General features: G+C 50.4%; 1 protein-coding gene across 4 annotated transcripts in view; it reads left to right on the top strand.

The window, feature by feature from the left end:
- The first annotated feature begins 103 nt into the window (after positions 1–103).
- KLC4 (kinesin light chain 4) overlaps positions 104–15366 on the top strand; it is a 142288-nt gene continuing 127025 nt past the window's right edge. For 2 of the 4 annotated variants that reach the window (XM_069768208.1, XM_069768210.1), the window contains exon 1: positions 214–326. The gene's annotated coding sequence lies outside the window, so the exon portion shown is untranslated. Of the gene's footprint in view, positions 327–15366 lie in introns of all 4 variants that reach the window. The other 2 variants (XM_069768206.1, XM_069768212.1) reach the window with 2 other exon arrangements.

The following is a 15366-nucleotide window of genomic DNA, read 5'->3' on the forward strand; positions in this document are numbered from 1 at the left end:
GGCGTGTCATCGTGGGGGCGTGTCATTGTGGGGGCGTGTCATCGTGGGGGCGTGTCATCGTGGGGGCGTGCTCTGACCCCGTACAGTGAAGGCTGAAACATAAATATCAGGAGACGAAGAGAAAAGGCGGAGCCAGAACCACGACAACATGGCGGCGAGCGATTGTCACACGTAGGGCCGTGACGTCAGGTCGCTGCGAGCACGTGACAAGGCGCGTCACAACACGGCAGAGCTGGGGAGCGAACCCGGAAGGAGGCGCAGCACGGCCCCGACAAGTGCGAGTGAGCAGACGGACTGTGTGTACTGCGCCCAGCGGCTACTGTGCGGTAAGTGCCAGGTGCAGTGTGTGTTCCCTCCGCCATGTATATTGCCTCGTGTATATCTGTCTGGACAAGCGCAGTGTGCGGGGACGGTGCGGGGCGGGCAGTGCGGTTCATGGGGAGGATTCCTGTATCATCTGCACCGCTGACACCAATTTGTCATGAACTGGGGGTGTCTGGTTGCCCCCTGGTTCATTCTGAAGGGGGTTTATCTATATCCCACTTCCGGTTTGGTACTTGCAGCTCTCTGGCGCCCCCTTACCCTCAGGTGAGATTAGGTACTGCACCTAGGATAATTAGTCGCCAGACAGACTGCCTGCTATGTACTGGCTAATGGGCTCTACAGCGAGGGCGAAATAACTGCTCCCACTCAGGCAGGAGTAATAATTATCAACACCGCCATCATTACAAAACCTCCCAATCGCACAAGACAAATCCGCTGCCTCCAGCTCCAATTTCTTAATTATTAACAGGTCCGGAGCCAACCCAGATTACTAGCGTAATTCACTTCAGAGCACGTAACCGTACGTTATAGAGCAAGGAGAGACAAAGCTAGTAATTTTATGTTACTCCAAAATAGGTAGGCAGTGTTTACAGAGGTATAAAAAGATATTATAAAGAAGACAAAGATCATATGTACAATACAATTACAAATAAAATGGGATTAAATGGGATTAAAGTTGAAAAGAACACTTACATTTCATTATGTCATATTATTATTTATTGTTTTAGCGCCATTTATTCCATGGCGCTTTATATGTGAGGAGGGGTATACATAATAAAAACAAGTACAATAATCTTTAACTCTACAAGTCACACAGGTACAGGAGGAGTGAGGACCCTGCACACGAGGGCTCACAATCTACAAGGGATGGGTGAGTATACAGGAGGAGAGAGGACCCTGCCCGCGAGGGCTCACAATCTACAAGGGATGGGTGAGGATACAGGAGGAGAGAGGACCCTGCCCGCGAGGGCTCACAATCTACAAGGTATGGGTGAGGATACAGGAGGAGAGAGGACCCTGCACACGAGGGCTCACAATCTACAAGGGATGGGTGAGGATACATGAGGAGAGAGGACCCTGCCTGCGAGGGCTCACAATCTACAAGGGATGGGTGAGGATACAGGAGGAGAGAGGACCCTGCACACGAGGGCTCACAATCTACAAGGGATGGGTGAGGATACATGAGGAGAGAGGACCCTGCCTGCGAGGGCTCACAATCTACAAGGGATGGGTGAGAATACAGGAGGAGAGAGGACCCTGCCCGCGAGGGCTCACAATCTACAAGGGATGGGTGAGGATACAGGAGAGAGGACCCTGCCCGCGAGGGCTCACAATCTACAAGGGATGGGTGAGAATACAGGAGAAGAGAGGACCCTGCCCGCGAGGGCTCACAATCTACAGGAGGAGAGAGGACCCTGCCCGCGAGGGCTCACAATCTACAGGAGGAGAGAGGACCCTGCCCGCGAAGGCTCACAGTCTACAAGGGATGGGTGAGGATACAGGAGGAGAGAGGACCCTGCCCGCGAGGGCTCACAATCTACAGGAGGAGAGAGGACCCTGCCCGCGAGGGCTCACAATCTACAGGAGGAGAGAGGACCCTGCCCGCGAGGGCTCACAATCCTCAAGGGATGGGTGAGGATACAGGAGGAGAGAGGACCCTGCCCACGAGGGCTCGCAATCTACAAGGGATAGGTGAGGATACAGGAGGAGAGAGGACCCTGCCCGCGAGGGCTCAGTCTACAAGGGATGGGTGAGGATACAGGAGGAGAGGACCCTGCCCGCGAGGGCTCACAATCTACAAGGGATGGGTGAGAATACAGGAGGGGAGAGGACCCTGCCCGCGAGGGCTCACAATCTACAAGGGATGGGTGAGAATACAGTAGGAGAGAAGACCCTGCCCGCGAGGGCTCACAATCTACAAGGGATGGGTGAGAATACAGGAGAAGAGAGGACCCTGCCCGCGAGGGCTCACAATCTACAGGAGGAGAGAGGACCCTGCCCGCGAAGGCTCACAATCTGCAAGGGATGGGTGAGGATACAGGAGGAGAGAGGACCCTGCCCGCGAGGGCTCACAATCTACAGGAGGAGAGAGGACCCTGCCCGCGAGGGCTCACAATCTACAGGAAGAGAGGACCCTGCCCGCGAAGGCTCACAATCTACAAGGGATGGGTGAGTGTTGTGAATTTTGTTATCGAACTCCCTCCTGTGGTCACGAATGGTACTTCGGCGAGTTCTGTCCATGGACTCCCTCTGGTGGCTGTGAGTGAAGCTGCTGCTTCTGAGGTTCCTTCCACAGGTGATCTAGGTTATTCTTAGGCTGGCTTCTCTATTTAACTCCACTCAGATCGTTACTCCATGCCAGCTGTCAATGTTCCTGTGCTGGTTCAGTTCGCTCTTGGATCTTTCTGGTGGCCTGTCTCTTCCTGCAAGAAGCTAAGTCCCCGATTGTTATTTTCTGTTCATTGTTTCCTTGTCCAGCTTGCTTTCATGATTTTGCTTTGCTAGCTGGAAGCTCTGGGATGCAGAGTGGCACCTCCGCACCGTGAGTCGGTGCGGAGGTCTTTTTGCACACTCTGCGTGGTCTTTTGTAGTTTTTTGTGCTGACCGCAAAGATACCTTTCTTATCCTCGGTCTGTTTAGTTAGTCTGGCCTCCCTTTGCTATAACCTGTTTCATTTCTGTGTTTGTGACTTTCATCTTAAAGGGACACTGTCACCTGAATTTGGAGGGAACAATCTTCAGCCATGGAGGCGGGGTTTTTGGGTTTTTGATTCACCCTTTCCTTACCCGCTGGCTGCATGCTGGCTGCAATATTGGATTGAAGTTCATTCTCTGTCCTCCATAGTACACGCCTGCGCAAGGCAAGATTGCACCTTGCGCAGGCGTGTACTATGGAGGACAGAGAATGAACTTCAATCCAATATTGCAGCCAGCATGCAGCCAGCGGGTAAGGAAAGGGTGAATCAAAACCCCGCCTCCATGGCTGAAGATTGTTCCCTCCAAATTCAGGTGACAGTGTCCCTTTAACTCACAGTCAATATATGTGGGGGGCTGCCTTTTCCTTTGGGGAAATTTCTCTGAGGCAAGGTAGGCTTTATTTTCTATCTCTAGGGCTAGTTAGTTCTTAGGCTGTGTCGAGGCGTCTAGGGAGAGTCAGGAACGCTCCACGGCTATTTCTAGTTCTGTGATAGGAATAGGGGTTGCGGTCAGCAGAGTTCCCACATCCCAGAGCTTGTCCTGTGTGAGTTTAACTATCCGGTCATACCGGGTGCTCCTAACCACCAGGTCCATAACAGTACAGCTGGCCCAAAAGTATTAATGCATCTCAATAGAGGGATAAGAGAAGTTCCGAGACCATTTTTTTTTCTTTGCACTGTGTTTTGTCTTTCTTTTCCCCTTTACCTCTGGGTGGTTCAGGACACAGGTGTAAACATGGACATTCAAGGTCTGTCCTCTTGGATGGATAATCTCACTGCAAGGGTACAAAACATTCAAGATTTTGTGGTTTAGAATCCGATGTTGGAGCCTAGAATTCATAGTAACATAGTAACATAGTTAGTAAGGCCGAAAAAAGACATTTGTCCATCCAGTTCAGCCTATATTCCATCATAATAAATCCCCAGATCTACGTCCTTCTACAGAACCTAATAATTGTATGATACAATATTGTTCTGCTCCAGGAAGACATCCAGGCCTCTCTTGAACCCCTCGACTGAGTTCGCCATCACCACCTCCTCAGGCAAGCAATTCCAGATTCTCACTGCCCTAACAGTAAAGAATCCTCTTCTATGTTGGTGGAAAAACCTTCTCTCCTCCAGACGCAAAGAATGCCCCCTTGTGCCCGTCACCTTCCTTGGTATAAACAGATCCTCAGCGAGATATTTGTATTGTCCCCTTATATACTTATACATGGTTATTAGATCGCCCCTCAGTCGTCTTTTTTCTAGACTAAATAATCCTAATTTCGCTAATCTATCTGGGTATTGTAGTTCTCCCATCCCCTTTATTAATTTTGTTGCCCTCCTTTGTACTCTCTCTAGTTCCATTATATCCTTCCTGAGCACCGGTGCCCAAAACTGGACACAGTACTCCATGTGCGGTCTAACTAGGGATTTGTACAGAGGCAGTATAATGCTCTCATCATGTGTATCCAGACCTCTTTTAATGCACCCCATGATCCTGTTTGCCTTGGCAGCTGCTGCCTGGCACTGGCTGCTCCAGGTAAGTTTATCATTAACTAGGATCCCCAAGTCCGTCTCCCTGTCAGATTTACCCAGTGGTTTCCCGTTCAGTGTGTAATGGTGATATTGATTCCCTCTTCCCATGTGTATAACCTTACATTTATCATTGTTAAACCTCATCTGCCACCTTTCAGCCCAAGTTTCCAACTTATCCAGATCCATCTGTAGCAGAATACTATCTTCTCTTGTATTAACTGCTTTACATAGTTTTGTATCATCTGCAAATATCGATATTTTACTGTGTAAACCTTCTACCAGATCATTAATGAATATGTTGAAGAGAACAGGTCCCAATACTGACCCCTGCGGTACCCCACTGGTCACAGCGACCCAGTTAGAGACTATACCATTTATAACCACCCTCTGCTTTCTATCACTAAGCCAGTTACTAACCCATTTACACACATTTTCCCCCAGACCAAGCATTCTCATTTTGTGTACCAAAATGAATAAATTCCTATTCCTGATTTATTTTCTGGGAATAGATCTAAGTTTTTGAATTTCAAAAATAATTGTAAACTGTTTCTAGCTTTGAAACCCCGCTCCTCTGGTGACCCCGTTCAACAAGTAAAAATCATTATTTCTTTGTTGCGTGGCGACCCTCAAGACTGGGCATTTTCCCTTGTGCCAGGAGATCCTGCATTGCGTGATGTTGATGCGTTTTTTCTGGCGCTTGGATTGCTTTATGATGAACCAAATTCAGTGGATCAGGCAGAGAAAATCTTGCTGGCTTTGTGTCAGGGTCAGGATGAAGCGGAGGTGTACTGTGAGAAGTTTAGAAAGTGGTCTGTGCTTACTCAGTGGAATGAATGTGCCCTGGCGGCAATTTTCAGAAAGGGTCTTTCGGAAACCCTTAAGGATACTATGGTGGGATTTCCCACGCCTGCTGGTCTGAATGAGTCTATGTCCTTGGCCATTCAGATCGATCGGTGCTTGCGTGAGCGCAAAGCTGTGCACCATCTGGCGGTACTCTCTGAGCATAGGCCTGAGCCTATGCAGTGTGATAGGACTTTGACCAGAGCTGAACGGCAAGAACACAGACGTCGGAATGGGCTGTGTTTTTACTGTGGTGATTCCACTCATGCTATCTCCGATTGTCCTAAGCGCACTAAGCGGTTCGCTAGGTCTGCCACCATTGGTACGGTACAGTCTAAATTTCTTTTGTCCGTTACTCTGATTTGCTCTCTGTCGTCATATTCTGTTATGGCATTTGTGGATTCAGGCGCTGCCCTGAATTTGATGGACTTGGAGTTTGCCAGGTGCTGTGGTTTTTCCTTGGAGCCCTTGCAGCATCCTATTCCATTGAGAGGAATTGATGCTACGCCTTTGGCCAAGAATAAACCTCAGTACTGGACTCATTTGACCATGTGCATGGCTCCTGCACATCAGGAGGATATTCGCTTTTTGGTGTTGCATAATCTGCATGATGTGGTCGTTTTGGGGTTGCCATGGCTACAGGTCCATAATCCAGTATTGGATTGGAAATCTATGTCTGTGTCTGGCTGGGGTTGTCAGGGAGTACATGGTGATGTTCCATTGCTGTCAATTTCGTCTTCCATTCCTTCTGAAGTCCCTGAGTTTTTGTGGGATTACCGGGATGTATTTGATGAGCCCAGATCCGGTGCCCTACCTCCTCATAGGGATTGTGATTGTGCTATTGATTTGATTCCTGGTAGTAAGTTTCCTAAGGGTCGACTGTTCAATTTATCTGTGCCAGAACTCGCCGCTATGCGGAGTTATATAAAGGAGTCCTTGGAGAAAGGGCATATTCGCCCGTCATCATCACCGTTGGGAGCAGGGTTCTTTTTTGTGGCCAAGAAGGATGGTTCTTTGAGACCTTGTATTGATTACCGCCTTCTTAATAAGATCACGGTCAAATTTCAGTACCCTTTGCCACTACTGTCTGATTTGTTTGCTCGGATTAAGGGGGCTAGTTGGTTCACCAAGATAGATCTCCGAGGGGCGTATAATCTTGTGCGAATTAAACAGGGCGATGAATGGAAAACAGCATGGTACCGAGGGCCATTTTGAGTACCTGGTGATGCCATTCGGGCTTTCTAATGCTCCATCTGTGTTTCAGTCCTTTATGCATGACATCTTCCGAGAGTACCTGGATAAATTCATGATTGTATATTTGGATGATATTTTGGTCTTTTCGGATGATTGGGAATCTCATGTGAAGCAGGTCAGAATGGTGTTCCAGGTCCTTCGTGCGAATTCCTTGTTTGTGAAGGGGTCTAAATGTCTCTTTGGGGTTCAGAAGGTTTCATTTTTGGGTTTCATTTTTTCCCCTTCTACTATCGAGATGGACCCTGTTAAAGTTCAGGCCATTTATGATTGGACTCAGCCTACATCTGTGAAGAGCCTGCAAAAGTTCCTGGGCTTTGCTAATTTTTATCGTCGCTTCATCGCTAATTTTTCTAGTGTTGTTAAACCGTTGACTGATTTGACCAAGAAAGATGCTGATGTGGTCAATTGGTCTTCTGCAGCTGTGGAAGCTTTTCAGGAGTTGAAGCGTCGTTTTTCTACTGCCCCTGTGTTGTGCCAGCCAGATGTTTCGCTCCCGTTTCAGGTCGAGGTTGATGCTTCTGAGATTGGAGCAGGGGCTGTTTTGTCTCAAAGAAGTTCTGATGGCTCAGTGATGAAACCATGTGCTTTCTTTTCTAGAAAGTTCTCGCCTGCTGAGCGCAATTATGATGTTGGCAATCGAGAGTTGTTGGCTATGAAGTGGGCATTCGAGGAGTGGCGACATTGGCTTGAAGGAGCCAAGCATCGCGTGGTGGTCTTGACGGTTCACAAGAATTTGACTCATCTCGAGTCTGCCAAACGGTTGAATCCTAGACAGGCTCGATGGTCGCTGTTTTTCTCCCGTTTCAATTTTGTGGTTTCATACCTTCCGGGCTCTAAGAATGTGAAGGCTGATGCCCTTTCAAGGAGCTTTGTGCCTGACTCTCCGGATGTTCCTGAGCCGGCTGGTATTCTCAATGAGGGGGTAATTTTGTCTGCCATCTCCCCTGATTTGCGGCTGGTGCCTCAGAAGTTTCAGGCTGATAGACCTGACCGTTGTCCAGCGGAGAAACTGTTTGTCCCTGATAGATGGACTAGTAGAGTTATCTCTGAGGTTCATTGTTGGGTGTTGGCTGGGCATCCTGGAATCTTTGGTACTAGAGATTTGGTGGCTAGATCCTTTTGGTGGCCTTCCTTGTCACGGGATGTGCGTTCTTTTGTGCAGTCCTGTGGGACTTGTGCTCGGGCTAAGCCCTGCTGTTCTCGTGCCAGTGGGTTGCTTTTGCCCTTGCCGGTCCCGAAGAGGCCCTGGACGCATATTTCCATGGATTTTATTTCAGATCTCCCCGTCTCTCAAAGGATGTCGGTCATCTGGGTGGTTTGTGATCGCTTCTCTAAGATGGTCCATTTGGTACCCTTGTCTAAATTGCCTTCCTCCTCCGATTTGGTGCCATTGTTTTTCCAGCATGTGGTTCGTTTGCATGGCATTCCGGAGAACATCGTCTCGGACAGAGGTTCCCAGTTTGTTTCAAGGTTTTGGCGGTCCTTTTGTGCTAAGATGGGCATTAATTTGTCTTTTTCTTCGGCTTTCCATCCTCAGACAAATGGCCAAACCGAACGAACCAATCAGACTTTGGAAACGTATCTGAGATGTTTTGTTTCTGCTGATCAGGATGATTGGGTGTCCTTCTTGCCTTTGGCTGAGTTCGCTCTTAATAATCGGGCCAGCTCGGCTACTTTGGTTTCGCCTTTTTTCTTTAATTCTGGTTTCCATCCTCGTTTCTCTTCAGGGCAGGTTGAGCCTTCGGACTGTCCTGGTGTGGATACGGTGGTGGACAGGTTGCAGCAAATTTGGACTCACGTAGTGGACAATTTGACATTGTCCCAGGAGAAGGCTCAACGTTTCGCTAACCGCCGTCGCTGTGTTGGTCCCCGGCTTCGTGTTGGGGATTTGGTTTGGTTGTCGTCTCGTTATGTTCCTATGAAGGTTTCCTCTCCTAAATTTTAGCCTCGTTTCATTGGCCCTTATAAGATTTCTGAGGTTCTCAATCCTGTGTCATTTCGTTTGGCCCTTCCAGCTTCTTTTGCCATCCATAATGTGTTCCATAGGTCGTTGTTGCGGAGATACGTGGCGCCTATGGTTCCCTCCGTTGACCCCCCTGCCCCGGTGTTGGTCGAGGGGGAGTTGGAGTATGTGGTGGAGAAGATTTTGGATTCTCGTATTTTGAGACGGAAACTCCAGTACCTGGTCAAGTGGAAGGGTTATGGTCAGGAAGATAATTCCTGGGTTGTTGCCTCTGATGTTCATGCTGCCGATCTAGTTCGTGCCTTTCATTTGGCTCATCCTGATCGGCCTGGGGGTTCTGGTGAGGGTTCGGTGACCCCTCCTCAAGGGGGGGGTACTGTTGTGAATTCTGTTATCGAACTCCCTCCTGTGGTCACGAATGGTACTTCGGCGAGTTCTGTCCATGGACTCCCTCTGGTGGCTGTGAGTGGAGTTGCTGGTTCTGAGGTTCCTTCCACAGGTGATCTAGGTTATTCTTAGGCTGGCTTCTCTATTTAACTCCACTCAGATCGTTACTCCATGCCAGCTGTCAATGTTCCTGTGCTGGTTCAGTTCGCTCTTGGATCTTTCTGGTGGCCTGTCTCTTCCTGCAAGAAGCTAAGTCCCCGATTGTTATTTTCTGTTCATTGTTCTCTTGTCCAGCTTGCTTTCATGATTTTGCTTTGCTAGCTGGAAGCTCTGGGATGCAGAGTGGCACCTCCGCACCGTGAGTCAGTGCGGTGGGGTCTTTTTGCACACTCTGCGTGGTCTTTTGTAGTTTTTTGTGCTGACCGCAAAGATACCTTTCCTATCCTCGGTCTGTTTAGTTAGTCTGGCCTCCCTTTGCTATAACCTGTTTCATTTCTGTGTTTGTGACTTTCATCTTAACTCACAGTCAATATATGTGGGGGGCTGCCTTTTCCTTTGGGGAAATTTCTCTGAGGCAAGGTAGGCTTTATTTTCTATCTCTAGGGCTAGCTAGTTCTTAGGCTGTGTCGAGGCGTCTAGGCCATGTCAGGTACGCTCCACGGCTATTTCTAGTTGTGTGATAGGATTAGGGATTGCGGTCAGCAGAGTTCCCACTTCCCAGAGCTTGTCCTGTATCGGTTTAACCATCAGGTCATTTTGGGTGCTCCTAACCACCAGGTCCATAACAGGTGAGGATAGAGTAGGTGAGGATAGAGCTGGTCATGCAGTGGTTTGGTCGATCGGTGGTTACTGCAGGTTGTAGGCTTGTCGGAAGAGGTCGGTCTTCAGGTTCTTTTTGAAGGTTTCGATGGTAGGTGAGAGTCTGATGTGTTGTGGTAGAGAGTTCCAGAGTAGGGGTGATGCGCGAGAGAAATCTTTTATGCGATTGTGGGAAGAGGAGATAAGAGGGGAGTAGAGAAGGAGATCTTGTGAGGATCGGAGGTTGCGTGTTGGTTTATACCTTTAGACGAGGTCACAGATGTATGGAGGAGACAGGTTGTTGATGGCTTTGTTGTTGTGAATTCTGTGGTTGAGTTCACTTCTGTGGTCACAAGTGGTATTGCAGTCTCTGGGCTTCCTCCCTCAGGTGTTCTGGTGAGCTCGTTGGCTGCCTTGCTATTTAGCTCCACCTGAGTCTGTCTTCCTTGCTCCTTGTCAATGTTCCAGTGTTGGATCTGAGCTACTGCATCTTTCCTTGGGCCTGCTGTTCTGCTAGATAAGTGCTTCTAGTTTGTTTTCTGTTTTTTCTGTCCAGCTTGCTATTAACTTTTGCTGGAAGCTCTGAGAAGCAAAGGGGTGCACCGCCGTGCTGTTAGTTCGGCACGGTGGGTCTTTTTGCCCCTTTGCGTGGTTTTCGTTTTAGGGTTTTTTGTAGACTGCATAGTTCTCTTTGCTATCCTCGCTCTGTCTAGAATATCGGGCCTCACTTTGCTGAATCTATTTCATTCCTACGTTTGTCTTTTCATCTTGCTAACAGTCATTATATGTGGGGGGCTGCCTATTCCTTTGGGGTATTTCTCTGAGGTAAGTCAGGCTTGTATTTCTATCTTCAGGCTAGTCAGCTCCTCAGGCAGTGCCAAGTTGCATAGGTAGTGATAGGCGCAATCCACTGCTGCTTATAGTTGTGTGAGGATAGATCAGGTACTGCAGTCTACAGAGATTCCACGTCTCAGAGCTCGTCCTATTGTTTTTGGTTATTGCCAGATCTCTGTATGTGCGCTGATTACTGCACGCTGTGTTGCCTGATTGCCAGCCATAACACTTTGTATATCATGGTTAGGGTTTTGTAGTGGAGTCTCTGGGTAATGGGGAGCCAGTGAAGGGATTGACAGAGGGGAGAGGCCGGGGAATAGTGGGGGGACAGGTGGATTAGTCAAGCAGCAGAGTTTAGAATAGTTTTGGAGGGGTGCGAGAATGTTCGAGGGGAGGCCACAAAGCAGGAGGTTGCAGTAGTCAAGGCGAGAGATGATGAGGGCATGGACTAGGGTTTTTGCAGATTCTTGGTTGAGGAATGAACGGATTCGTGAAATATTTTTGAGTTGAAGTCGGCAGGAAGTGGAAAGGGCTTGGATATGTGGTTTGAAGGAGAGATCACTGTCAAGGATTACCCCGAGACAGCGAGCTTGTGGGACTGGGGAGAGTGGGCAGCCGTTTACTGTAATGGATAGATTCATTGGGGGGGGGGGTTGCGTGAGATGGGGGAAAGATGATGAATTCTGTTTTGTCCATGTTAAGTTTCAGAAATCTAGCGGAGAAGAAGGATGAAATAGTGGACAGACATTGAGGGATTCTGGTTAGTAGGGAGGTGATATCTGGTCCAGAGATGTAGATCTGTGTGTCGTCAGCATAGAGGTGATACTGAAAACCGTGAGATTCTATGGGCTGTCCCAGGCCAAAGGTGTAAATGGAGAAGAGCAGGGGCCCTAGGACTGAACCTTGTGGGACTCCGACAGATAGGGGGCGAGGTGAGGAGGTGGTGTGTGAGTGGGAGATGCTGAATGTCCGGTCAGTTAGGTATGATGAGATCCAGGATAGGGCCAAGTCTGTGATGCCAAGGGATGAGAGGGTCTGTAGTAATAGGGAATGGTCCACTGTGTCAAAGGCAGAGGCCAGGTCCAGGAGGAGGAGGACAGAGTAGTGTCGCTTGCTCTTGGCGGTTAAGAGGTCATTGGTGACCTTAGTTAGGGCAGTTTCAGTGGAGTGGTGTGACCGGAAGCCAGATTGTAAGCGGTCAAAGAGGGAGCAAGAAGAGAGATGGGAGGACAGTTCAAGATGGACGTGTTGTTCCAGTAGTTTGGAGGCATAGGGGAGAAGTGAGATAGGGCGATAGCTAGATACAGAGGATGGGTCAAGAGAGGGCTTTTTGAGGATAGGTGTGATGGAGGCATGTTTAAAGCTTGAGGGGGAAAACACCAGTTGCAAGTGATAGGTTGAAGAGATGGGTTATGGTTGGGATAAAGACTGGTGAGGTTTGGGATGAGGTGGGATGGGATCGGGGCAAGTGCACAGGTGGTGAGATGTGATCTTGAGAGTAGAGTGGAGAGTCGATCTTCTGTAATGGTGGAGAAGTTGGTTTTCAAGGTGGAGGGCTGGGAAGTCGGGAGGAAGGGCTCTGGGGGTTGTCGACTAAAACTGTCTCATGTTATCAATCTTCTGCTTGAAAAATGATGCAAAGTCTTCAGCTGAGATGAGTCGGGAGGGAGGAGGTGCTGGGGGACGGAAGAGAGAATTGAAGGTGTTGAATAACTGTTTAGGGTTGTGAGACAGGGAGGATATGAGAGATGAGAAGTAGGTTTGTTTAGCTGTGGCGAGTGTGGCCTTGAAAGTAGTAAGAGACTGATTGAATGCGATGAAGTGCTCGTTGGAGTGGGATCTTTTCCATCTGCCCTCAGCAGCCCTGGAAGCTCGCCTCAGTTCTTGGGTCAGGCTGGTGTGCCAGGGCTGTCTGTTGATTTTGTGAGCTTTGGTATGTGTAAGTGGGGCAGCAGATTCCAAAGCTGCAGCTATTGTGGTATTATATGGATGTATATAGATATAGGTGTCATATCATCTCCAGGAGGGGCGAGCATGTATCCAGATGCATCAACCCTGTCTGGCAGCTAGACCCCGGACAAAAGACACACTCAGAACTCAGCAGGGTTAAGATATGCCCTCTGATTGTGACATCACGGAGTGGGCTGGGTTATGAAATTACCTCCTCTTTTTCCCCCCTCTTTTTCCCCCCCTCTTTTTCCCCCCTCTTTTTCCCCCTTCTTTTTCCCCCCTTTTTTTTCCCCTCTTTTTTTTTTCCCCTCTTTTTTTTTTTTTCCCTCTTTTTTTTTTTTTTCCCTCTTTTTTTTTCCCCTCTTTTTTTTTTCCCTCTTTTTTTTTTCCCTCTTTTTTTTTTCCCCTCCCATTTTTATACATATCTCGCTGTATGAACCTCGTATACGGACGACACAATGATCAGGAGGTGCACCACGTCGGGGGAATTCTTCTAAGTGTAAACACGGCGTAGTTACATGACCCCTTTATGGAGACACCCGCTCCTTGCACTCGTTGGGTTTAGCTCCTAGCGATTTCCGTGAGCTATGGATCTCTCAATGGAAATCCGGAATGTATAATCCTTATATCTCTAGCTCTGATCAATGCCAATACATATAACTTTAACAGGACAATAGAAGCCCATGGCTTTCTGTACCAGTTTTAGCCACTATCAGATGGGAGGGGGGAATGAGGAGTGTAGGGAGACCTGCCTGCAGCTCAAAGCCTTAAAAATTCTTGAGGGAGGGGAAAAATGTATAGGATTACACACACAGGGAGGGAGGGAGAAAGAGTGGCTTAGAATTCCAGCCTTGTGTTGGCAGGCAGAGGAAACTGCAGCTGAGAGCTCTGTATGTGTAAGTGAAGTAACCAGAGCTTTCCTATTTCCTGACAGTGAGTATGGTTGCCGGGTGCAGTGACGGTCTGGGGCTGGCAGTGTGTAGGGGTGCAGGGTGCAGTGACGTCTGGGACTGGCAGTGTGTACGGGTGCAGGGTGCAGTGACGGTCTGGGGCTGGCAGTGTGTAGGGGTGCAGGGTGCAGTGACGTCTGGGACTGACAGTGTGTACGGGTGCAGAGACGGTCTGGGGCTGGCAGTGTGTAGGGGTGCAGTGACGGTCTGGGGCTGGCAGTGTGCATGGGTGTAGGGTGCAGTGACGGTCTGGGGCTGGCAGTGTGTAGGGGTGTAGGGTGCAGTGACGGTCTGGGGCTGGCAGTGTGTATGGGTGCAGTGACGGTCTGGGGCTGGCAGTGTGTAGGGGTTCAGGGTGCAGTGATGGTCTGGGGCTGTCCATGTGTATGGGTGCAGTGATGGTCTGGGCCTGGCTGTGTACGGGTGCAGGGTGCAGTGACGGTCTGGGGCTGGCAGTGTGTACGGGTGCAGTGACGGTCTGGGGCTGTCAGTGTGTATGGGTGCAGGGTGCAGTGACGGTCTGGGGCTGGCAGTGTGTACGGGTGCAGGGTGCAGTGACGGTCTGGGGCTGGCAGTGTGTACGGGTGCAGTGTGCAGTGACGGTCTGGGGCTGGCAGTGTGTATGGGTGCAGGGTGCAGTGACGGTCTGGGGCTGGCAGTGTGTAGGGGTGTAGGGTGCAGTCACGGTCTGGGGCTGGCAGTGTGTATAGGTGCAGGGTGCAGTGACGGTCTGGGGCTGGCAGTGTGTAGGGGTGGAGGGTGCAGTGACGGTCTGGGGCTGGTAGTGTGTATGGGTGCAGGGTGCAGTGACGGTCTGGGGCTGGCAGTGTGTAGGGGTGTAGGGTGCAGTCACGGTCTGGGGCTGGCAGTGTGTATGGGTGCAGGGTGCAGTGACGGTCTGGGGCTGGCAGTGTGTAGGGGTGTAGGGTGCAGTGACGGTCTGGGGCTGGCAGTGTGTATGGGTGCATTGACGGTCTGGGGCTGGCAGTGTGTATGGGTGCAGGGTGCAGTGATGGTCTGGGGCTGGCAGTGTGTATGGGTGCAGGGTGCAGTGATGATCTGGGGCTGGCAGTGTGTACGGGTTCAGGGTGCAGTGATGGTCTGGGGCTGTCAGTGTGTATGGGTGCAGGGTGCAGTGACGGTCTGGGGCTGGCAGTGTGTACGGGTGCAGTGACGGTCCGTGGCTGGCAGTGTGTACGGGTGCAGGGTGCAGTGACGGTCTGGGGCTGGCAGTGTGTATGGGTGCAGGGTGCAGTGACGGTCTGGGGCTGGCAGTGTGTACGGGTGCAGGGTGCAGTGACGGTCTGGGGCTGGCAGTGTGTACAGGTGCAGGGTGCAGTGACGGTCTGGGGCTGGCAGTGTGTACGGGTGCAGTGACTGTCTGGGGCTGGCTGTTTGCAGGGTGCAGTGACAGTCTGGGGCTGGCAGTGTGTATGGGTGCAGGGTGCAGTGACGGTCTGGGGCTGGCAGTGTGTACGGGTGCAGGGTGCAGTGACGGTCTGGGGCTGGCAGTGTGTACGGGTGCAGTGACGGTCTGGGGCTGGCAGTGTGTATGGGTTCAGGGTGCAGTGACGGTCTGAGGCTGGCAGTGTGTACGGGTGCAGTGACGGTCTGGGGCTGGCAGTTTGCAGGGTGCAGTGACGGTCTGGGGCTGGCAGTGTGTACAGGTGCAGGGTGCAGTGACGGTCTGGGGCTGGCAGTGTGTACAGGTGCAGGGTGCAGTGACGGTCTGGGGCTGGCAGTGTGTAGGGGTGCAGGGTGCAGTGACGGTCTGGGGCTGGCAGTGTGTACGGGTGCAGTGACGGTCTGGGGCTGGCAGTGTGTACGGGTGCAGTGACGGTCTGGGGCTG

The sequence above is a fragment of the Ranitomeya imitator genome, chromosome 5 (assembly GCF_032444005.1).
Source record: "Ranitomeya imitator isolate aRanImi1 chromosome 5, aRanImi1.pri, whole genome shotgun sequence".
Lineage (NCBI taxonomy): Eukaryota > Metazoa > Chordata > Amphibia > Anura > Dendrobatidae > Ranitomeya > Ranitomeya imitator.